Source organism: Panthera pardus, unplaced genomic scaffold (assembly GCF_024362965.1).
Source record: "Panthera pardus isolate Hobbes unplaced genomic scaffold, ASM2436296v1 HiC_scaffold_11, whole genome shotgun sequence".
Lineage (NCBI taxonomy): Eukaryota > Metazoa > Chordata > Mammalia > Carnivora > Felidae > Panthera > Panthera pardus.
The window spans coordinates 72,191,090-72,216,795 of record NW_026526666.1 but is presented as its reverse complement, the minus strand read 5'-3'; the positions used below and the strand labels follow the sequence as shown (position 1 = coordinate 72,216,795).

Below are 25,706 nucleotides of genomic sequence, written 5' to 3'. Positions count from 1 at the left end.
CTCTGCCTCCATCACTGTTTCTTCCCCACTCCCTTCCTCTGCTGTCATGACCACCTAACCTGCTTCTTCGCCCTGGTTGAAAATCACCAGGGCCATGGTTAACACAAGCAACTGTGGGAAGGCAGACAGATGGAACTTCCTCTCGTTGTGCCTTAAGTAAATATAAAGCATGTTTTATGAACTAGCATTATTCCCTACAAGAGACACAGTAAGTGACTCTCTGATATTTTCTAAAATATGTTTTCCAAATATTGGCATTATCACAAGCCTTGGGACTAGGGGTTCTGAGCCTGAGAGATCAAGCCAATCTCTGTGGTAAAAACAATGTGACATCTCAGAGGGATTTTTTTCTTCTTAATTTCTGATGTCAGGAAACACTGAGAATATCTGTAAGTTATGATAAAAAACAGAGCAATTCTTGGGGCGCCTGGGTGGCTCAGTCGGTTAGGCGTCTGACTTTGGCTCAGGTCATGATCTCACGGTCCGTGAGTTCGAGCCCTGCATCGGGCTCTGTGCTGACAGCTCAGAGCCTGGAGCCCGTTTCAGATTCTGTGTCTCCCTCTCTCTCTGCCCCTCCCCTGTTCATGCTCTGTCTCTCTCTGTCTCAAAAATAAATAAATGTTAAAAAAAAAAAAACAGAGCAATTCAAATTGAATCTTACTTTGGGATTCTGGTCTCTGCCTCAGCCTGACTAGTCAGCTAACAAGCCTTTTTGCACAGCTCACTGGGTAGTAAGTACTTTGTCTTTCTTTACCTTCAACAGAAATTATCAGGGAAGCACCTGAATAAACACAGTATTTTCAGTTTCTTGAGATTTTTGTTTTTATATATCTTTCCCTTCATCCCAGTTTGTGACCTAGAATTTCCTTATAGTCAAGGCTGGACCAGAATATGTATATATTAGGGGCGCCTGGGTGGCTCAGTCGGTAAGCATCCGACTTCAGCTCAGGTCGTGATCTTGCAGTTCATGAGTTCAAGCCTGGCTTGGGCTCTGCACTGCCAGCTTGGAGCCTGCTTCGAGTTCTGGGTCTCCCTCTCTCTCTGCCCCTCCCCTGCTCCTGCTCTGTTTGTCTCTCTAAAAATAAATAAACATTAAAAAAAATTTAATGTATAGATTAAAATTAATGAATGAATTAATTACAGGTATACCTGGATTTATTGCACTTCACAGATAATGGATTTTTTTTTTTTTTAACGAATTGAAAGTTTGTGGCAACCCTGTGTTGAGCTATTTTTCCAACAGGATTTGCTCACTTTGTGTGTCTGTGTCACATTTTGGTAATCTCAGAATACTTCAAACTTTTTCATTATCATTATATTTATAGTGATCTGTGACCAGTGACCTTTAATGTTACTATTACAATTGTTTTGGAGAACCACAAACTTCATCGATATAAGATGGAAAACTCAATGGATGAATGTTGTGTGTGTTCTGACTACTCAACTGACCAGCTGTTCCCGTTTCTCTCCCTGTCTTCAGACATCTCTATTCCCTGAGACATGGAAATACTGACACAAAGCCATTTCATAACCCTACAGTGGCTTCTAAGTGTTCAAGTGAAAGAAAGAGCCATACATCTCTTACTTTAAATCGAAAGCTAGAAATGATTAAGCGTAGTGAGGAAAGGTGTGTGGAAAGCCAAGATAAGTCGAGAGCTGGGTCTCTCAAGCCAGTTAGCCAAGTTGTGAATGCAAAGGAAAAGTTCTTGAAGGAAATTAAAAGTGCTACTCCAGTGAGCACACGATGATTTAAAAAAAAAAAAAGGCAAAACAACCTTATTGCTGATTGAGAGAAAGCCTTTAAAGTCTTAGTGGTCTGGATAGAAGATCAAACCAACCACAGTATTCCCCAATCCAGAGCAAGACCCCTAACTCTCGTCAATTCTTTGAAGGCCGAGAGAGGCGAGGGAGCTGCAGAAGAAAAGTTTGAAGCTAGCAGAGGCAGGTTCATGGCTTCAAGGAAAGAAGCCATCTCCAGAACATCAAAAGTGTAAGGAGAAGCAGCAGCAAGTTGTCCAGAAGATCTAGGTCAGATAATCAGTGAAGGTGGCTGCGCTAAACAACAGATTTTCAACATAACAAAACAGCCTTATATTGGAAGAAGATGCCACCTAGGACTTTCATAGCTAGAGAGAAGTCAATGCCTGGCTTCAAAGCTTCAAAGAACAGGCTGACTCTTGTCGGAGGCTAATGAAGCTGGTGACTTTAAGTTGAAGTCCACCTTCCTTTGCCATTCCGAAAATCCTAGGGCTCTTAAGAATTATGCTAAATCTACTCTGTCTGTGTTGGAACAACACAGCCTGGATGACAGCACATCTGTTTACAACATACTTTACTGAATACTGTCAGCCTACTGTTGAAAACTGCTCAGAAAAAAAAAAAATCCTTTCAAAATATTACTGCTCATTGGCATTGCACCTGGTCACCCGACAGCTCTGATGCAAATATATAACAAGATAATGTTTTCATGCCTGCTAACACAACATCCATTCTGCAGCCCACGAATCAAAGATTAATTTTGACTTTCAAGACTTATTATTTAAGGAACACATTTCTTAAGGCTATAGCTGCCATAGACAGTGATTCTTCTGATGGATCTGGGCAAAGTAAATTGAAAACCTTCTGGAAAGGATCCACCATTCTAGATGTCGTTAAGAATATTCGCGATTCATGGGAAGAGGTCAAAATATTAATCTGAACAAGAGTTTGAAAGAAGTTGGTTCCAAACCTCAGGGGTGACTTTGGGCAGTTCAAGACTTCAGTGGAGGAAGTAACTGTAGATGTGGTGGAAAGATCAAGAGAACTAGAATTACAAGTCGAGCTGAAGGTGTGACTGAATGGCTGCAATCTCACTGATAAAACCTGAACAGATGAAGAGTTGTTTCTTAGGGAACAGTAAAGGAAGTGGTTTCTTGGGATGGAATCTCCTCTTGGTGAAGATTTTGTGAAGATTGTTGAAATGACAACACGGGATTTAGGATATCACGTAAACTGGGTTGATAAAGCAGTGTCAGGGTATGAGAGGATTGGCTTCAATTCCGAAAGAAGTTCTCTTGTGGGGTAAAATGCTATCAAACAGCATTGCATGCTACAGAGACATCTTCTGTAAAAGAAAGAATCAATAGATGCAGCAAACTTCCTTGTTTTATTTTAAGAAATCACCACAGCCACACCTGCCCTTCAGCGACCTTCACTCGGATCAGTCAGCAGCCGTCAACATGGAGGCAAGACCCTCCACCGGCAAAAAGATTACAATTTGCTGAAAGCTCAGATGATGATTAGCATTTTTTATCAATAAAGTGTTTTTTTTAAGTTGATTTTTTATTTATTTTGAGAGAGAGATAGAGAGCAAGCTGGTCTCTATCTCTCAGACAGAGAGGGAGACAGAATCCCAAGCAGGCTCCGCACCCTCAGCACAGAGTCCCATGAGGGGCTCGCACTCAAACCATGAGGTCATGGCCTGGGCCGAAATCAAGAGCCAGACGCTTAACCAGCTGAAGCATCCAGGTGCTCCAGCAAGAAAGTTTTTTTTTTTTTCATTTTTTTAAGTTTATTTATGTATTTTTGAGAGAGAGAGAGAGAGAGAGAACACACGCAAGGGAGAGGCAGAGAGAGAGAGAGAAGGAGACACGGAATCTAAAGCAGGCTCCAGGCTCTGAGCTGTCAGCATAGGGTCTGACATGGGGGTTGAATCCATGAGCCATGAGATCATGACCTGAGCCGAAGTCGGACACTTAACCGACTGAGCCGTCCAGGCGCCCCAAGTATTTTTAAATGAAGGTATGGCCATTGTTTTTTTAGACATAATGCTATTACACACTTAATAGACTATAGTATAGTTTAAACATCTCTTATATGTACGGGGAAACAAAAAACTCATTTGACTCATTTTATTGCTATGTTTGCTTTATTGCATTGATCTAGAACTGAACCTGCAATATATCTGAGGTATGCTTGTATGTAATGTATAGATATTGCAATAATTACATAGTTTTAAAAGTTTATTTAGTTTCTTGAGAGCGAGCCATAGAGGGAGGGGCAGAGAGAGGGAGAGAGAGAATCTCAAGTAGGCTCCATGCTGTCGGTGTAGAGCCCAACATGGAATTTGATCCCACAAACCGTGAGATCATGATCTGAGCCAAAACCAAGAGTCAGACACTTAACTGATTGAGCCACCAAGGTGTCCCTAATAATTATATGTTATTAAAATTACATAATATATAACTAGTTACTGTCAAATATCAAAAAAATTATTATTTCCAATATAATTATGATTCCTTGTGTAATCTTATTCCTAGTCTTTTTAATAAATACTAAGCCCAAGATCATAAATCATAATTCTCAGTCTGGGGTTTAATACTTAAAAAAAAAAATCTCCTAGGGGCACCTGGGTGGCTCAGTGAGTTAAGTGTCTGACTCTTGGTTTCAGCTCAAGTCATGATCTCACAGTTCGTAAGTTTGAGCCCCACACAGGGCTCTGCTCTGAGGGTGAAGAACCTGCTTGGGATTCTCTCTCTCCCTCTTTCTATGCCCCTCTCCCACTTGCACTGTCTCTGTCTCTCTCCAAATAAAATAAATAAAGTTAAAAAAAAATCTCCCAGAGTGTATGTTGGTATTCTTTACCAATGAGCATAAACTCCTTCTTTTTGGCTAGAATAAAATCAAGAGACATGTGATTTTGCAAATATCACAGTTGAATTTGCTACCATGACTGTTGTATATAAATTTGACATATATGAATGTTTATTTGGGGGTGCCTGGCTAGCTCAATCGGAAGAGCATGTGACTCTTGATCTCAGGGTTTAGGGTTCGAGCCACACATGGGGTGTAGAGATTACTTAAATAAATTTTTAAAAACTTAAAAAAAAAGAATGTTTATTTGATTCAGGATCTAATAAGTGTTTCTAAAGTAGGCATCTATTGTCATAGAGATCAAGTATGTAGAGTCCTTGACCAAGTCAATTTCTCTTCTACACAGTGGGTAAGCATCGCGAATTTAATTATCACCTTTGAGAATCCTATTTTGCTCAAGGTCCATACTAACGATGATCCTTCAGATTGACACATTTTATTAATTATAAAACAAATTATTTTTGTATCCCAAGGAGTAATATAACAAAGAATACCATAGAGAATGATAATGTATGAGGACTATAAGACATAAATGAACAGAAGTGTGTCCATCATCCAGCTTGGAAAATAGAGCCTCACCAATAGTTTTGAAGCCTTTTGGGAGATCCTTCCCTCTGCATTCCTCTCCCTCCTCTACAGGGATAATGACTATTCTAAATTGTGTGGTTATAGTCTCTTTGCTTTTTGTTATCGTTTTATTACAGATTATGTAATCTTAAAAAGGATGTTGTTAAATTTTATATATCTTTGAGTATCACATAAAGGGCTTTATAATGTACATTTTACTTCAGTGGCCTACTTTTTCCAATTCACATTTTGTTCTTGAGTTTACCCATATGGCTATGTGTAATCACAGTTTGCTCATTTTCGGTGTGTACGCTGAAGTATGACACAGTAAGAACAAACAACAACCTATTTATTTCTTCATTCTCCTGTTGACGGGCATTTGAGTTACTTCCAGCTTTTGACTACTATAAATAATGCTACTATAAACATTTCTGTTTGAGTGATCTGTTCACATGTGTACAGATTTCCAAAAGGTATGAACCTGGGAGTAGCATTGGTAGGTTGTAGGCTACATACATCTTAAACTTTACCAAAAATAGCCCAACATTTTCCTGAAGTGGTTGTACCAATTTAGCACTCCATCGGCAGTGTATGTGAATGTCTTTTATCGTGACACACACCTCATGATGTGCTTTCAGATTCCCTCAAATGCCTCCTTTTCTCTCTTTCTCTTTCTGAGCGCCCAAACTGCACCTGCTCACCTAGCCAATTCCAGATTTGTCTGAAATCCACGCTATGGAGATCTGCCAGAGAGCCACGGGGAGTAGCTCCATGTGATGTAAACAAGAAAAGCCAGGAGCCGGGAGCCTCCTTTCTCTCTTTCAAAGTGTAGTTCTTCTCGCAACCCTTGCAACCCACATGAAGAATGACCATGTTTCACGAACAACCTTCTGTGTCTCTTTGAAGCTGGTTGCGAAGCACTAATAAAAAATCTCTGCCCATGTGAGCCAGATCCCAGGAACAAAGATGTTTATGGCAACATTATCTGGGGTGGTCAATAAGCATCACAACGCATCCCAGCTTTCCTTCTCTTCTTCCCTTACCTCATTGCCTTCAGCTAACACATCTAAAATAAAGCATTGGTCCTTCTCTTAACCCTTGTCTCAGGCTCTGCTTTCTAGAGGGTCCAGGCTAAGAACATTTTCATGACTCACTTCCTCACCAACTTTTAAGACCGTCAGATGTTAAAAATTTTGCCCTTCTGCTGGATGTATCCAATGTGGTTCTAATTTGTGTTTTCCTGAATCCAATGAAGTTGATGAACTTTTCATACATTTATTGGCTATTGTAGTTCCTCATTTGTGAAATGCCTATTTAGTATTTTTACCCAATATACTATTGGATTGTATGTCCTTTTTCTTTTTCTTATTGATAGGTAAGATGTTCCAGTTAACTACTAGAGAATTAGAAAGCCAGGCTGTATAAAGGCATACAGGGTGGGAGATATTGATGTTACCTCTGGAAAATACATTTCCCGTATGTAGGAGTCCTTTATATTTTCTGGATACTAGTTCTTCATTGATTACACGTGCTGCCGGCTTCTTCTGCCACTCTGAGGATTATTTTTTCACTGTCTTAATGGTATCTTTTGTTGAATAGTATCTTAATGTAATCGAATGATGAATCTTTTCCTTTATGCTTGGTGTGTAAATGCTTCAGGGACACTGAGGTCATGAGGCTCTTCTTTTGTAGTATCTTTTAAAATCTTTATTGTTTTAAACAATATTTTATTGTAGTAGCTTCCAAAAGCTTTATTGTCACACTTATACATTTATGTAGTTATCAATTTATTACTTGCTCAGCTCCAAAGCCACCCTCTTTTGTCCTGCTTTGTAATCCTGGAGCTGGACCTTATAAAGGGTTCTCCTTTGTTAACTGACACGTTCTTAGTCTTGCCAGAAGAGGGTGCTGAAGAGACACTGCAAGAGGAGGGTACTTTTCCTGGTTCCCGTGCTTTCCCTTCAGGTGCAGTAAGTGGCTTCTTGGCCCTTGGGTGGCTTCCCACTGAGTTTCGCTGGCACCCGACGGGTGATTTCCAGCAAGCTTCACCGGCACCCCAGTGGGTAGTTTCCTGCCAGACAGCCCTGGCCTGCAGCCCGTTCCCTCTCAACCAGTGGAGCGCAGCTACACCCCCGAAGTCTGCATCTCAGCCTTGGGGGGGGGGGGGGGCGCTCTTCCAAATTTGTTTCTTTCTTGGCTGCTCTGCCCTAGCCCTAGAGGTGGTGGCTGTTCCCTGCATCTGCTATGCCTGTATTATTTGTAGTTCTCTACTCCTCTAAGTAGTTAATCCCCTTGTAATTAGTTAGTAATTCTTTATATTAAATTTGTCTAGTTCACATTACATGCGGTTTCTTTTGCCTGGCTGGGTCTTGATTGACAAAGTATTTAATCTACCTAGAAATAATTTTGTATATGAGATGAGACAGAAGTCCAACTTCACTCTTTCCATGCAGATAGCCAATTGGGCCCCATTTAGCAAAAAGAACTTTTTCCCCCATTGTTCTTCAGCGACAACTCTGTCATATAGCAACAGTCCCTACGTGTGTGAGTCTGTTTCTAGGATGTACGTTTCTCCCATTTGTCTGTCTGTGCCTGCATTAATGCCTTCATGTCCTATCACATCTTGTAAGTCTTGGTATCTAGTAAAGCATATCTTTCCACAAACATCATTTTCTTCAAAATTATGTTGGATTGTTATCAAATGCTTTTTTCTGCTTTGTATGAGATAATCTTATATTTTGTTCTTTAATCTATGGTGAATCACACTGATTGCTTTTTAAATGCTAAACTCTAAACTGTTTTGTTGTTTCTATTTCTGCTGGCTCTATCTCATGGTGGCTTATTTCCTCATGTGGTAGATTTTTTTATTCCTTGCTCTTATTGGGCTGAACAATCTGTAAGATTAGTGGTATAAATTTGAACCCCAGACTCATGAGAGGTCAGGTTCATTGTTAGAACTCTGGACAGACTATTATTATTTTCACTCAAAGTCATAACAGAGGCAGGAAGGTTTTTTGTTTTTTGTTTTTGTTATTGTCCTGCCTTATATAAGCCCAAGACTTATCTCCCATTTCCCATGATGCTATTCACCCCCAAAGCTTTAGGTTTCTACTATGGATACTTTCCCCAGGATAGCCAACTCCCGTGTTGGCATATCACCAGTTCCAACAAGCTGTATTTGTTTTAGGCCGCTGGAGATTTTCTTTAGTGTCTTGAGGTCTTAGCAAAGTGTATAGAATATCTATTTGTTGAAATTTATCCAGTACCAGTGTTTTTAAGCAGGAGGGCATCCTCTAGTGAACCTTGCTGCTGGTGGCAGAAGTCTTTTTGTTGCAATATCTTCTATAGCATTATTATATGTGACATTACCAACTTTGTTCTAAAATCTTGAATAATTTTTCTCAATGGACCTGGCAACACCATATATTGGGAAAGTTAATGTCCAAAGCCTTTCCGTTTCACTTATTTCCCTGAGATTCTATAATTTTGCTTAGGGGAGAGACGAGAAGTGGTGCGTAACCAGGATAATATCCCCATAATCACATACGCCAGACCAATTCCTTGGATGCCAAAAGTCAGCTCATGTACCACAAATGAAATAAGTCCCAATAAATGATCACCGACAGTCTAATTGGACAATTGAGCAACTGAAGAGCGGAAGATTAAGATACAGTGTGTACTGAATTCAGGGAAATATCATAAGGATTAATACAACATTCATTATAATTACATTGGCTACTGGCCACAGGAACTAATCCATTTTGAATGAAACATTGAAACACTTTAATGGCAATGGCTATTTGTGGAAAGAGTATGGAAGTATGGGAAATTACACTGGGGATGGTGCATTTGGAAGGCTTTATTGGTCTTATTCCAGCAGCAATCAAAAACAACTGTTTTGCATCCCCAGGCTTCAAAAGTCTTCCCAGAGGAGGGGCATCAGTATCATGGATATCCCATGAGACGTGACCCAATACTTGGAAATAAGAAGTTTCTTTATGAACAGAAAGAATAGTTGAAGGAAAGTGTAATATTTTTATCCCTGGATTTTGACATACCAAAGCCATAAAACAGTAATCAGACAAAAGCCCATAAACGATTTCGGAATTTTTTTCTAATCTTTTAGATAGTCCTTTTCTCTCTGGAGGGGAAGATCCTTTCCACTTTGAAGTGGCACAGTTTCTGTACCTTATAAGCAAGACCCCAAAGCAACCCTGTGCATTCAGAAGGGACAGTGGGGCCACTGCCGTGGTGACCTGGCAATACTGACCTCATCATTCGGTCTCTTCTCCAAAAGAGAGGGGCCAACACACTCCCTGTGTTTTTAAATTTTGAGGTAAGAATTGAGCAAGGCCCTCTTCATCCAGTGGGGAAAAATTGTTAATTTGCTTAAGTTTTTTCCTTGCAAAAGAGAGGTTAGTGGCAGAATTACTCCTTTAATGTTGCAATTTCATTTGTTGCTCAGAAAGTGGCCCATTCCCAGACTCCTTTGTTAGGATAAGTGTCCGTTGGCACCTGGAGGGCAAATACGGAGCCAATATAAAATGTACACCAAGATGCTCTTAAGGCTAAGGTTAAAAGTCCATGAAATAGGCATAAAAAGCTGTCACTGGCGCCCGTGCGCTCTTGAGGTGGGAAGCCTGGACCAGGATACGTGGGTGGTACGTCCAAGCTGGGATGATTCCCTTCGGGGGAGTTTGATTGATGCTTCTTTCCTCTGATGAACTTTGAAGTATATTCAATCTTCAGGTTGTGGATTGTAGATCGTTTTTATCAGGGTGATCTTTCAAGCTGCTTGTTCCTGTGAATAGAAGTGTTGACACACTTCAGTAGTGGTTTGTAATAATGTAGCAACATGCCATTTAATACATAAATATTTTCCAAGTGGATGGCCACTGGAAATGCAACAAGAAGTTTCATGAGCCTCTCCAGTTCTGTTGGCTCTAGTTTTTGTGACCTTAAGAATTATGGGCAAGAAATCTGACCATTTCGGTATATACATTTGGGCTAATTTACTTTTCGAAATCCCATTTGGCTTTCCACCATCCTGAGCTAGTTGAGCAGAGGAAGTACACTGTATTAGTTTCGGGAAGGCTTTGTCTACTTCCTTTGCAGTTTGACCTGATCACTCCTGAGGGATGAAGTTGCCTCAACTTGGGAAAGACGCTCTTTGGAAGTCTTTGATTAATGGTGACTGTGGAAGCTTTTGCTTGTTACTAAAAACATACTTGAATTACCAACGTGCAAGCACATGAACAACATTTCTTTGCCTAGGTAGAAACCTGAATATTTACAAATGTCCTTGTGGTGAAGGATGAGCTACCGGTATTTATGGGCAAGTTGACATTACTGTTCATTCATTCGGTGAATATTTACTGAGCACCTGCTGTATACCAGACACAGTTCTAGATGCTGGGGATAAAGCGGTGAATAAGGAAAGAAGGCAAAAATTCCTTCCCCCACGGAGCTCACATTCTTTTTTTTTTTTTTTCAATATATGAAATTTATTGTCAAATTGGTTTCCATACAACACCCAGTGCTCATCCCAAAAGGTGCCCACGGAGCTCACATTCTAATGGGAAGAAACAAACACGGCCCGGAGGTCAAATATACTATGTTAAGTGTACTTAGTGCTAACGAGAAAAACAAAACAAGGAAAGGGGATTAAAAAGTATGTATGTGGTAGGCTGGGAGAGGATTACAATTTTAGATAGGGTAGCCAGGGCAAGGCTTCACAGGGACGGAGATCTTTGAATAAAGCCAGAAGGACATAAAAGGAGATGAGGAACAATAGAGGTTCTGTTGAGATAGAAGGATAAACAGCAGACCAAGTAAAGAAGATGTGTTCAGAAAGGAAAGGGTAACCAACTCTGTCAAATGCTGCTTGGTAGTTGAGTAAGAGAAGGGCAGAGAGTGGACCAGCTCTGGAAGGGCAACAGGGGTGAAAACCTGACTGACATGGTTTCAGGGAGAAACAGATGGAGGGAAATTAGAGATGGTGAGAACAGACCACTATTTTGAGGGATTTTCCTCTGAAAGGGAACAGAGAAACAGAGTAATAACTGGAAGGAAAAACAAGATAAAAGGAAGCCTTTGCCTTACTGTTTTCTGGTTTGGGGGGGGGCAGGGGTCGGAGATAATACAACATCTCCAAACCATGACAACAATTATCCACTAACGAGTGAATATCAGTGCCATTTGGAGAATGCAGGAGCAGAGTGAGGGCACCGCCAACTGGGGAGAGAAGACAGAGTGCCTGTGGACAGATGCTGGCAGACAGGCAGGTTGGATAGCAGGAGCTGTGGAATTCTCTCCTGGTGGCCTCTATTAGTGAAATAAGGAGCAAGGTCAGCAGCAAGGAGTGAGGGATGAAACCTGTATGAAGGGGGAGGAAAAGATGTAAAATAATTAAGTACGAGAGTAAGAGAGTTAATGGACTAGATAAATGTAGAATAATGACTAGGAAGTTAAGTGCCCACTGGAGGTAAGTGGTCATGAATGTGAAGTGGTGCAGTCAACACAGTTGTTTTTTCAGCCGTGTTTTTCTGCAGCATTGACGCAGGCGTGGGAGAATTAGCTTCTGCCAGGGTCTCAGTTTTGCCAAGCAAGTAATGCAAACTGAGATCTGGCCAAGGGAGTTGAGGGCATTTGGAGTGGTTCGTTACGACTGGTGATAAAATTTAAACTGGGTAGGGAAGTGGAAGGTAAGGAAGGAAGCTGAGGCTCCCATACTACAGAGTGGGTGGCTTAAAAACAAACATTTATTCTCTCACACTTCTGGAGGCTGGAAGTCCAAGATCCAAGGGTGGGCAGGGTTGCTTTCTGGTGGAGCCTCTCTTCCTGGCTTGCAGACTGTCACCTTCTTGCTGTGTCCTCACATGACCTTTCCATTGTGGGTGGGTGGAAAAAGAGGGATTTCAGGTGCCTTTTCTTCTTCCTTTTTTATTCAGTATAATTGGCATATCACGTTTTAGTTTCAGATGTACAACATGATTTGATATTTGTATATATTGCAAAATGATCACTATAATAAGCCTTTAGTTAACATCCTTCACCATGTATATTTACAAAATTTTTTCTCTTGTGGTGAGCACTTTTAAGATCTATTCGCTTAGCAATCTTCAAATATGCAATACAATATTATTAGCTCTAGTCACCATGCTGTACATTATGTCCCTGTGACTTATTGATTTTATAACCAAAAGTTTGTACTTTTTGATCCCCTTCACCCATTTTGACCACCCCATCCCCCACTTCTGGCAACCACCAATCTGTTCTCCGTATCTATGAGCTTGTTTTTTTGTCTTGCCTTGTTTCGTTTTGTTTTTAGATTCCACATATAAGTGAGATGTAAGGTATCTGTCTTTCTTGGACTAATTTCCTAATTTCCCTTAGCATAATGTCTTCCTCTTCTTATAAGGACACTAGTCCCATCAGATTAGAGCCCCCACCCTTATGACCTCTTTTAATCTTAATTACCTCCTTAAAGTCTCTGTCTCTAAGTACAGTCATGTTGGAGATTAGGGCTTTAACACAGGAGCACAGGAGTTTTGGAGGTACACCATTCAGTCCATAACAGTAAGGAAAGAAGAACATGAAACAGTCTGGAACGACAAAGCAGTAAGGTGAATGGATTGTAGGTAATGGTGAAACCAAAGGATCATCGGAGTATTAGTGTGAGTTGGAAATAGAGGAGGAGTTGACCAGAGAGTGGAGCGTATGAAATTGGGATTATAGGGGTTGCAATAATCTGGAATGACAAAATCTAGGGTGTGACTGCGGGGCCGAATGGCCGAGGCAGGATGGATGTAAAGGCCACTGCAGGAGAGGACACCAAGGAACTGAGAGGCTGGGGTGTCGGAAGGCACATCTCTGAGTACACTGACGTTACCAGGAATTATCACAGGGGTAGTGTTGCAGACAGTGTCAGTGAGCCAGGTGTCGAATGTCCAAGGAAAGAGGGAGAATAACCTCTGGGCAACAGATGATGCCAGTAAAGCAGGACTATATTGGGGCAAAATTGTAGCCAACCAACCCTAAGTCATGGAGGAAGGGATCTGCAATCCATATCCCAGATGGATTTTCCAGAAGCTGAGGTGTAACTTGAGGTACAAGAAGCTTACCAGGGATCAACACGTGTGAGTGGAAGAGGGAAGAAGCAGGACTGGGCAGAGGAAGAACTTGAACTATGAGAAGGTCCTACAAGCCTCAACTAACCCAGGAGCAAGTATCACACATCACGGCATTCAATGTTGGGCCAAAATAGCTGGACTTTTACATCCCACAGCCCCTTCAGTCACCAGATTCGGGTCACAGGCAGGCGGCTTTCTGCAGATGTGGCACATTCTGAAATAGCTGACGGCTGGAGGCTCTCTGCCTAATGTGCTCCCTGCAGCTGGAAAACAAGTTCTTCCTGCAGAGGCATCTGAGCGGTGCCTCTCTGTGTCTACCATGAAGACACTTGCATTTTATTTTGGCATATACAAAAACCCTACAGATCAATATGAAATCCTAGGTTGCCAAGGATAATAGTGGCTGCCCAAATCTGAATCTCTTCACATTCCAAATATCAACATGGATGGACATAGAGGGTATTATGCTACATGAAATAAGTCAGACAGAGAAAGACAAATACTATATCATTACACTTATGTATGGAATCTTAAAAAAAAAAAAAAAAACCCAAACAAACAAGCAAAAGCAGAAACAGACCCGTGAATACAGAAAACAAACTGATGGTTGCCAGAGGGGATGGGGGTAGGCATGGGGCAAAATGGAAGAAGGGGAGAGGGATGTATAGGCTTCCAGCTATGGAATGAATGAGTCACAGGGGTGAAAGGTACAGCACAGGGAATATCGTCAACGATGTAACAGTGTTGGGTGGTGATAGACGGAAGCTCACTAGTGGTGAGCATAACATAATGTATAGAGATGTTGATTCACTATGTTGTACACCTGGAACTATTGTAACATTGTGTGTCGATTATTCTTCAGTCAAAAAAAATTGAGTGCCCTAGGGGCGCCTGGGTGGCTCAGTCAGTTAAGCGGCCAACTTCGGCTCAGGTCATGAGCTTGCGGTCTGTGAGTTCGAGCCCCACATCGGGCTCTGTGCTGACAGCTCAGAGCCTGGAGCCTGTTTCAGATTCTGTGTCTCCCTCTCTCTGACCCTCCCCCGTTCATGCTCTGTCTCTCTCTGTCTCAAAAATAAATAAACGTTAAAAAAAAAATAAAAAAAAAAATTGAGTGCCCTAAAGAGCTTTTGTATGGGGTTACCTCTATCTGTATTTAATATTAAATATTACATAAAACATTAAAACTGAGAATAATAACATTCACTCAGTAAAAGAATTTAATAAGAAAGCAGGGCACAAAATTAACAGGCAGAAATAAATAGCCATCAGGTATATAAATTATAATCAGCCGATATGATGGTAGGTAATAGCAACAGAGAAGACAGACATTTAGGAATAAACTTAAGAAATGTGCAAAGTCCAGGGCGCCTGGGTGGCTTAGTCAGTTAAGTGTCTAACTTCAGCTCAGGTTATGATTTCACAGTCTGTGAGTTTGAGCCCTGCGTCGGGGTCTATGCTGACAGCTCAGGGCCTGGAGCCCGCTTCAGATTCTGTGACTCCCTCTCTCTCTATCCCTCCCCTGCTCGTGCTCTGTCTCCCTCTCAAAAATAAATATTTAAAAAATTTTTAAAAAGAAAAAAAAAGAAATGTGTAAAGTCCATCTGAGGAAAATTTGAAAAATCTCCTGAAACATACTAGAGTAGACAAGCAAATGAGAAGATGTCTCTTACTTTTGGATGGGGTGATTCAACGTAATTAAAGGTCAGTTCTCTCTAAGTTAGTTTATAAATTTAATTGTGATCCCCCCAATGTCAACAAGTTGACACTAAAGTTCATATGGAAAAATAAACATGCAAAAACAGACTGGAAAGATATGAGGGGGCAGTAGCTCTCTCAGTAATTAAAATACACTCTAAGACGTCTCTGATTAAAACAGGGCGGGATTACTCTTGTAGGCAATGTGTAATTTTTTTTTTTTTTAATTTTTTTTTCAACATTTTTTATTTATTTTTGGGACAGAGAGAGACAGAGCATGAACGGGGGAGGGGCAGAGAGAGAGGGAGACACAGAATCGGAAACAGGCTCCAGGCTCCGAGCCATCAGCCCAGAGCCTGACGCGGGGCTCGAACTCACAGACCGCGAGATCGTGACCTGGCTGAAGTCGGACGCTTAACCGACTGCGCCACCCAGGCGCCCCGGCAATGTGTAATTTTTAAAATCATTTAGACTTGGGGGCGCCTGGCTGCTCAGTCAGTGGAGCGTGCAACTCTTGATCTCAGGGTAGTGTGTTCAAGCCCCACCTTGGGTGTAGATATCACTTAAAAAAATAAAAAAATTAATCATTAAGATTTGTAATTCTTTGAATTATTTTGTGTCTCTCCTATTAACATTCCTGTGGTTTTGATAGGCAGGTTTGATAACCTGACAAGATACCTGTAGTTTTTGTATTTTATTTGCTTGAGCAAATCACTTCTCAATTTTAGTTGTGATGGATAAGCCAGAGCTTTAAGCGAAATGTAGCATCTGGTGTTATTGAAGAATGACAGGTAGGTGAAATTAATACAGAGCAACTCCAGTAGATTTATGGATTGAATAGTCACAGTTTTTCTTTTAATCTGTTATGTAAGTTTATTAATTTAGTGAAAACAATGTTTTTACCCTAATGTGTACTCTACCAAATTTATATTTGTATTATTAACACAAAAGCAAATAAATATGCCTTCACTATTAAATTCTTCAACTGAATTTATAGTGGTTCTAATGCTAAAGTCAGATATTTTACCTCTAAGAGTAGGACCATTCAAACGTCTTGCTTTGATTTAATGAATTGAATGAAAAAAAATCTACCCATTATTGACATTAATATCCCTGATTTTCTCTTTGATGCATCTGATCCTAATGGATGTCAAATTGGCATAATTTATACTGCTTTTATAATTCTTTTACTAGTGAGGCCAACACTTGAACAGCAAAAATTGTGCAAGAAAATTCAAGAAATTGAAATGAGAGAAATTTTTTTTTAATTAAAAAAATTTTTTTAATACATTTATTTATTTTTGAGAGATAGAGAGAGACAGAGTGTGAGCAAGGGAGGGGCAGAGACAGAGAGAGAGAGAGAGAGCGAGACAGAATCAGAAGCAGGCTCCAGGCTCTGAGCTGCCAGCATAGAGCCTGGTGCGGGGCTGGAACCCACGAACCGTGAGATCACAACCTGAGCTGAAGTCGGACACTTAACCGACTGAGCCACCCAGGCGCCCTTTAATTTTTTTTTAATGTTTATTTATTTTTGAGAGAGACAGAGACAGAATGAGAGTGGGTTAGGGGCAGAGACAGAGAGGGAGATACAGAATCCGAAGCAGGCTCCAGGCTCTGAGCTGTCAGCACAGAGCCCAACGCGGGGCTTGAACTCACAAGCTGTGAGATCATGACCTGAGCCGAAGTCGGACGTTCAACTGACCGAGCCACCCAGGTGCCCCTGAAATGAGAGAAATTGAGAAGAACAAGCATGTGACCTGGAAGAAAGCCATGTTTAACAGAATGATTTTTAAATGTATCTTGTGCAGTGACACAAGTTAAATCTGACTATTTTATAAGTAGCTGCTAATGTCTTAGTTTTTGTGTGGCTATAATTTCACTACATCCTCCATAGTGGATGGTAAATGTTAGCATTTTGTGCTTTTTACACATTTATATAAACTTTTTTGAGAGATGAAATACAATATATATATTTTTATTAAATATTCGCTTTTTAAAAAGTCACTGCTGTTGAGAGCCACCTGTTGGGTGGCTCAGTCAGTTAAGCATCTGACTCTTCATTTCTGCTCAGGTCATGATCTCACAGCCATGAGATGGAGCCCTGCGTTGGGCTCTGCATTGATAGTGTGGAGCCTGCTTGGGATTCTCTCTCTCTCCCTCTCTCTCTCCTCAACCCTTCCCCCCCCCCCCCACATAAACATTAAAAAAGTCACTGCTGTTGAAAGGATATATGGAAAAATTTTTTTTTAATTTTTTTAACATTTATTTTTGAGAGTGAGACAGAGCACAAGTGGGGGAGGGGCAGAGAGTGAAGGGGGGACGCAGAATCTGAAGCAGGCTCCAGGCTCTGAGCTGTCAGCACAGAGCCTGAGGCAGTGCTCGAACTCACGGACTGCAAGATCATGACCTGAGGGGAAGCTGGCCGCCCAACCAACTGAGCCACCCAGGCGCCCCGGAAAATTTTAAAATAAGTTACTGAGCAATAATATAAATATTTATAGATTTACAACTTAAATGACAAAAGCAGCAATAACATTTGATTATTCTCTATACAAACTATGATGCAATTGTTCAACCTCTATTTCACAAACTTATGTAATGAAAAGCTAGCCTCTAATTTCCTGATTCCCAGTAATACTGTTCATTGGGAAACTGATGTTGGGCTTATAACTAAAGGTCACGGTGCACAGAGCCTAAGGCAAAATCGGCTGGTAAACCAAGTGTCTAAGTGACCAGAGGAGAGCAACAGCAATGTCATTGGTCACTTGTTTCCAAAGGCACTTGGTTTAATCAGCTAGTGTCCTGTAATTTGTCCCTGGAAGAGAAGTGTGACGGCACAGTTACATGTGTGCACAACTACGTGACCAGAAAGGGTCAGGAGAAAGATATAGAGGTCATCTCTGTTCATCCTTCATATTTTACCATTTGTTAAAGTAGGAACTTTGTTTACTGCACATGCATTTCGTGTGGTGCTAGAAGAAATATGGAAACTGGGGATCTACCAAATTCATCATAGCTTATTGAAGTGCAGCTATTAATAATACCATTCTGCTCACCAACAACGCCAATGTGTGCATTTCTTTCCCATACTAAGCCGATGTCAACTCTCATGATGGTACCTCCTACTGGACCAGGTCTGGAAAGAAAGAGACAGTCACAGTTTTAACCAATGTATGCCAAGCATAAGTCTTTAAATGTTTTATTTATTGGGGCGCCTGGGTGGCTCAGTCGGTTGGGCGTCCGACTTCGGCTCGGGTCACGATCTCATGGTCCGTGGGTTCGAGCCCCACATCGGGCTCTGGGCTGATGGCCCAGAGCCTGGAGCCTGCTTCCGATTCTGTGTCTCCCTCTCTCCCTGCCCCTCCCCCGTTCATGCTCTGTCTCTCTCTGTCTCAAAAATAAATAAAAACGTTAAAAAAATTAAATGTTTTATTTATTTATTTATTTATTTATTTATTTATGGGAGGGAGAGCAAGAGCAGGGGAGTGTGGGGGGGCGGGTGGTGGACAAGGGATCCGAAGTGGGCTCTGCACTGATAGCAGTGAGCCCTGAGGCGGGGCTCAAACTCACGAGAGATCATGACCTGAGCTGAAGTCGAACACTCAACCGACTGAGCCATCCAGAAGCCCCCCAAGCATAAGTCTTTAAAAGAAAAAGCAAAAATTATGTTATCCGAATTGCCAGTTGCCTTGATAGCTACGTGCAAATACTTGTAGTGTCCCATTTGTACTGTTTGTTGCCAAAGCATTATACGTGCAAAGTGTTAGGAGGCTTAAAGCTGCACAATATGGTGTCAGTATCCTGCCCGTGATTGACGGAGCTGGCAGAGGGCACTTACACAGTGTTGGGAGAAGCTAGCAAGTCAGACCGTAAAGACACAAAAGATGTTGGCAAAGGAGATTGAGTGAGTCTGCAGGTTTTCTTTTGAAGACTTTTGAGGTTGGGGCGCCTGGGTGGCTCAGTCGGTTAAGCCTCTGACTTTAGCTCAGGTCATGATCTCGCGGTCTGTGGGTTCGAGCCCCGGGTCGGGCTCTGTGCTGACAGCTCAGAACCTGGAGCCCGTTTCAGATTCTATGCCTCCCTCTTCCTCTGACCCTCCCCTGTTCATGCTCTCTCTCTCTCTGTCTCAAAAATAAATAAATGTTAAAAAAAAATTAAATTGAAGACTTTTGAGGTCAAAACGAAGGATAGAAAATTACTGTAATAGGGGTGTTGTGCATGTGTGTGTAGTTTTCTTTTATTTTCTTTTTTTTAAGATTTTATTTTTAAGTAATCTCCACACCCAACGTGGGCTGGAACCCACAACCCTGAGATCAAGAATCACCCGTTCCACCAACTGAGTCAGCCAGGAACCCCTGTGGTTTTCTTTTGTTTTTTAACATTTCAATCTCTCCAATAGATATAGAAGAGATGCTATTATTTGAAAGAATGACTAGTTCCACTGTTTTCTCTGCAGAACTTCTGTCACTGCACTGAGTTTGTTACTGATCACTCCTTTGCAACCATATTTTCCCAAGCGTTTAAATTTTTTTTGATAATGAAATGTTTGATAGACTTAAGTTGGTAAATTAGGTTCTGGACCCAATTCCAACTGTCAGGGGAGACCCCCACACCACCACCAAGCAATTCTCTCGACACCAGCTGGGTGTCCCACAATTTTACTCAATTCTGATACTGGTTATCCAGAGATAGTGTCAGATCCCACAGGTTCAGGGATCAGTCTTGTAAGACCATCCCCTCCCCACCCCCACCCCAACTTAAGACACCAAATACCGGGGTGCCTGGTTGGCTCGGTTGGTTAAGCATCTGACTTCAACTCAGGTCATGATCTCACGGCCTGGCTCGTGAGTTTGAGCCCTGCGTTGGGCTCCGTGTTGATAGCTCGGAGCCTGGAGCCTGCTTCAGATTCTGTGTCTCCCTCTCCCTCTGCGACCCTTCCCTGCTCGTATTCTGTCTCTCAAAAACATAAATAAACATTAAAAAAAATTTTTTTTAAGGGGCACCTGGGTGGCTCAGTCGGTTGAGCGTCTGACTTCGGCTCAGGTCATGATCTCACAGTCTGTGAGTTCGAGGCCTGCGTCGGGCTCTGTGCTGACAGCTCAGAGCCTGGAACCTGCTTCGGATTCTGTGTCTCCCTCTCTCTCTACACTTCCTCCGTTCACACACTTCTCTCTCTCTCTCTTTCTCTCTCTCTCTCTCTCAAAAATAAACATTAAAAAAATCTTTAAAAAATTTTTTTAAATGGCCTTAAACATATATGAAAAGATGTCTAACCTCACTCACAGAAAAAAAATGCGAAGTCAATTTACTCTGATACACTATTTTTCACCCATCAGATTGGTAAAAATGTTAAATTATGACACATTCTGTTGGTGAGGCTGTGGGGAAACACCCTCTTACACACTGCTAGTGGGAATACAAACCAGTACAACTCTTGGGGGGGGGGGCGCATTTAGCAAAATCAATCAAAGCTGTATAGGCAGTTAGGATCTCTTGATCCATCTTTCCCACTTCCAGAAGATATGCTTCCAACAGTACAAAAATAGTTATGGACAAGGTTATCCATTGTAACATTGGTTGTAATTGCAAATCATTGGAAGCAACCTAAATGGCAGACACAGGAAAGTGGTGAACTGTGGTACGTACGTACAGATGAGTACTATGCGCTGTAAGAAAGAATCTACCCGGACAGATATGCAGTGATTTCCAGTATATATTGTTAAGGAAATAAAGCCAAAATGCAAAAGACCACCTACAGTATGCGACCTTTTATGTAAGAAAGAAGAGAAAATAAGAAAACATGTATGTATCTGTTCATTTGTGCAAAAGAAGCACAGAATGGAGAGATCAGAAGTAAATGAGACTGATCCACTTGGGTAGAATGGGGTGGAAAGAGTGGGGGACAGAAGTGGGGTGCCAACAATGGGAAAGGGGAGAGATGCTTTGAATCATACTAATGTTTTATATAGTAAAAACAGAAACAAACAAAAACCAAGAATGGGGGAAGCCTACAGTAGAATATAAAGAAACAGATGAAACAAAATGTATTTCAAATGAAAAACATAACCACACTGAAGGGGGGGGAAGAGCCAATTCAAATAACTCTGGAACACAGAATTACTGGTATATACTCCAGTGAAAGAAAAACCGAAATACTGAGGTCTGTTTAAGATTGAGATCTGGTTTGTTTCCTTGCAATGGTATAGGCTAGATTTTTCTTCTTTTCCCCCACCCTCATCCTACACTAGATTTTTTTCAAACTTCTTTTTATGTGTATTTCAGGACTGAAACTATGAGCCATGTTTCTCGCCGTTGGAGAAGGAAATTACAAACATGGAAAGAGGGAAGGCTGGAATGAACCCTGTGGAACTGGATGGGAGTTCAATAATCCATTGAGTCAAACAGGAATCCATGAGTCCATACCTTTATAGATAGATAAACAAGGAAGAAGGAAAAATTCTTCCATACAGTAGAAGGCCAACTAGTAAATAAATGTAGGTTTCCATAGTAGTAACAATTGGGATTCAGGCAAGAATCACCAGTGGATAGTAAAACTAGTGGATGAATTAACGTAATTTCAAAGATTCTCCCCACAAAATACTAATTGATTATGAAAGGAAAAATAGTAACTGATCTCTAAGTATCTGGGGATTTTCCAGCTACCTTTTTATTCTTGGTTTCTAGTTTAATTCTACTATCGTCTGAAGGCAGACATTGTAGGATTTCTAGTCTCTTAAAGTTGTTAAGATGTAGTTTAGCGCCTAGCATGCGGTCTATCTTGTTCCATTGGAACTTAAGAAGAATCTCTTTTCTGCTACTGTTGGATGAAATAGTCTATAGGATGTCAATTATATGCAGTTGATTGATGGCACTGTTGAGTTCAACCATGCCCTTACTGATTGCCAACTGATCTGTCCATATCTAATAGAGAGCATTGAAGTCTCTCTGAACTTGTATCAGTTTTTACCTCACATATTTTGTTCTATTGTTAGGTGCCTACATGTTAGGGTTTGTTATGTCTTCTTGGAGAACTGACCTTTTTATCATTATGTAATGCCCTGCTTTATCCCTGGTAATTTTTCTTGCTCTAAGTTCTGAAATTAATATAGCCACTCAAGCTTTCTTTTGCTCAGTGTTAGCATAGTATATCTTTCTCTGTCCCTTTACTTTTAATCTACATATGTCATTGTATTTAAAGTGGGTTCCTTAATCCCCACTACTGGAGCAAACTGAGTTAGAGTATAGAACATACCTTCTGATCTTCTTCAAAAGTTTTCATACTTCTTCTCTCTTGCTAAAATGGAAGTATTATATACCATGAAAAGATTAAGTGGTCTCTTGGAGAAACATTTAATTAGGGCTTGGTTTTTTCATCCAGTCTGACAATCTCTGTCTTTTGACTGGTGTGTTTAGACCATTGAATTTAAAGCGATTTTTGAGATAGTTGGATTAATATCTACTATATCTGTTACTGTTTCCTGTACATCACCCTCGTTCTGTGTTCCTGATTTTATCTCCATTCTTTTTTTTTTTGCCTTTTGTAGTTTTACCGACCATTTAATTTATTTTTTTGAGAGGGAGAGAAAGAGGGCGCACGTGCATACAAGTGAAAGAGGGGCAGAAAGAGAAGGAGTGAGAGAAACTTAAGCAAGCTTCATGCTCAGCACAGAACCCAATGCAAGGGTGGCTCTCACAACCCTGAGATAATAACCTGAGCCGAATTAAGAGTCTGGTGCTTAACCGACTGAGCCACTCAGGCGCCCCGTACTGAGCATTTTATATGATTTCATCTTCTCCCCTTTCTTAGGATATCAATCAAAATATTTTTAGCATAGAAGTAAAATTGTCTTTTTATTTTTTATTTTTGTAATGGAGAAATTTGTGATCATATTAACATCACTAGTAAAAGGACACATAGAATCATGTGTCTCCTGATACAATGCAGTGAGAACGGCACAACGTTCTTACCTGGTATTCCTGCCAAAAAATGCATAATCTTAATTAATCACGAGGAAACATCAAACAGACTCAAATTAAACGATATTCCACGGAGTAACTTGGTTGTATTCTTCAAAAATGTTAAGGTCATGAAGGACAAGGAAAGACTGAGGAATTGTTCCAGAATAAGGCTTTGTAGCATAACAACTGAATGTAACTCATGGTCCTGGATTTTCCTTGCTTAGAATGAATATTATTTGGACAATTGGCAAAATTGGAACAAAGCCATTTAGCATTGTATCGGTACTAATTTCCTTATTATGATATTTATATTGTGATTATATAACAGAATGTCATTATCTTTAGGAAATATGCACTAAAGTACTTAGGGATAGATAGATAAAGCAAATGTGATAAGATGTTAATATTTGAAGAATCTGAGTGAAGGGTATGTAGGAATTTTTTGCACCATTCTTGCAACTGTTCTGTAAATCTGACATTATTTGAAAACAAAAAATAAAAAATTACAAGTGTTTAGTTTGCTGGTATGTAGATGGTGTTAAAAGAGTGCTGTAATAGCTTTATTTTAAAATGCTAATGTTTAGGGGCGCCTGGGTGGCTCAGTCGGTTAAGCGACTTCAGCTCAGGTCAGGATCTCACAGTTTGTGGGTTGGAGCCCTGCATTGAGCTCTGTGCTGACAGCTTGGAGCCTGGAGCCTGCTTTGGATTCTGTGTCTCCCTCTCTCTCTGCCACTCTGCAGCTCACACACACTCTCTGTCTCTCTGTCACTCTCTCTAAAATATAAATAAACATTAAAAAGTTTAAAATAAATAAAATAAAATGCCAATGTTTGTGGTGCTCCAGAAATTAAATCCTTTGCAACTATTTCACTTACAATGAACATTTTAAATATCGACTTAAAAATATGTGACAATTTTTAGGATAGTGAAACCATTCTGTATACTGTAACAATGGTTACATGTCATCATACATTTGTCAAGACCAATAAACTGTGCAACCCCAGGAGTGAACCATAATGTAAACTACGGTCTTTGGGTGGTAATGATGTGTCAATGTAGGTACATCAACCGTAGCAAATATTACCACTGTGATGTGGCATGTTGATAATGGAGGAGGTTGTACATGTGAAGGGGTAGGAGGTATTTATATGGGAACTCTCTGTACTTTCTGCTCAATTTGTGTGTGTGTGTGTGTGTGTGACTTTAAAACTGTTCTAAAAAAATGAAGTCTATTAAAAATGTGTGAGAGAATACATACATTTTTCAAGTCTTTAGGGGTAAGTGAGCAAAATAATTTGGGCTCACTTCCTTAGGAGGATCTGAGCACATGTTCACCAGAATATTTGTATAAAACCAATCATAGCATCATTTTGACTATGACCTCAACAACCTTATTATTGTGCATCAACAGCAGAAGAGATAAATATATTGTAACATATTCATATTCATATGGAAAATTATTCAGCGATAAAAATGTGCTACAGTGTCACACAAATGGATCTTACGGATTGAGTGCACGAAACACTATATAAAGGAGTCCATTTATATAGAGGTCAAAAAACAAGTCAAACTAAACTATGTTATTTAGAGACATACACATGAAATGCAGGATCATAGTTACCTTTGGGGATACAAAGGGGCATATGGTCTGGAAAGAAGTCTTTTGTGGGTGAGGGGCTGCTTTTGGGTGCTAATTAAGTTCTATTTTTTTTATTTGGGTGATAGTTAATGGATGTTCACATTAGAATAAGTCCTTTACATTTACATTTTATGCACTTTTATGTGTGTGTTACATTTCACAATAGAAGTGTTTTAAAAACAAGCAGTGCTTATAAAGGATTTGAAGGAACCCCCGAAACAAAGCACAATCTCAAATTTTCATGACGTCAGTCTCCTCGTGTTTGAATTTGGCAGACCTGATCACTGGAAAAAATGCATTGATGGAAGAGGACAAAAGCAGCGGTGTGGCCTGGGAAGGGTAATTGGCATCAGCCACAGCAGTGCTTCTAAAATGTTAGAAGCCCACAAATCCCCTGGGGATCTTGCTAAAATGAAGATTTTGATTCCACAGTTCTGGGGAGGGACTAGAGATCCTGCATTTAAAAAAACTTTTTTTTTTAATGTTTATTTATTTATTTATTATTAAAAAAAATTCTTCTTAACATGTATTCATTTTTTTTTTATTTTTATTTTTTTTTTAAATTTTTTTTTTCAACGTTTTTTATTTATTTTTGGGACAGAGAGAGACAGAGCATGAATGGGGGAGGGGCAGAGAGAGAGGGAGACACAGAATCGGAAACAGGCTCCAGGCTCCGAGCCATCAGCCCAGAGCCTGACGCGGGGCTCGAACTCACGGACCGTGAGATCGTGACCTGGCTGAAGTCGGACGCTTAACCGACTGCGCCACCCAGGTGCCCCAACATGTATTCATTTTTGAGAGTGAGAGAGACACAGCGTGAGCAGGGTAGGGGCAGAGCGAAGGAGACACAGAATCTGAAGCAGGCTCCAGGCTCTGAGCTGTCAGCACAGGGCCTGACGCAGGGCTTGAACTCACAGGCTGTGAGATCATGACCTGAGCTGAAGTTGGACGCTTAACCAACTGAGCTACCCTACCCGGGCGCCCCTATGTTTATTTATTTTGAGAGAGAGTCAGCATGAGTGGGGGAGGGGCAGAGAGAGAGAGAGAGAGGGAGACACAGAATCTGAAACAGGCTCCAGGCC

General features: G+C 40.7%; 1 long non-coding RNA gene across 1 annotated transcript in view; it reads right to left on the bottom strand.

Annotated features, from left to right (window-relative positions):
• Positions 1-9,460: 9,460 nt before the first annotated feature.
• Positions 9,461-25,706, bottom strand: part of LOC109254803 (uncharacterized) — a 43,877-nt gene continuing 27,631 nt past the window's right edge. Inside the window, exons 2-4 of the long non-coding RNA XR_002074981.2 lie at positions 18,083-18,162; positions 11,973-12,136; positions 9,461-10,000 (exon numbers count right to left, since the gene is read on the bottom strand). This is a non-coding gene — a long non-coding RNA (uncharacterized LOC109254803). The remainder of the gene's footprint in view (positions 10,001-11,972; positions 12,137-18,082; positions 18,163-25,706) is intronic.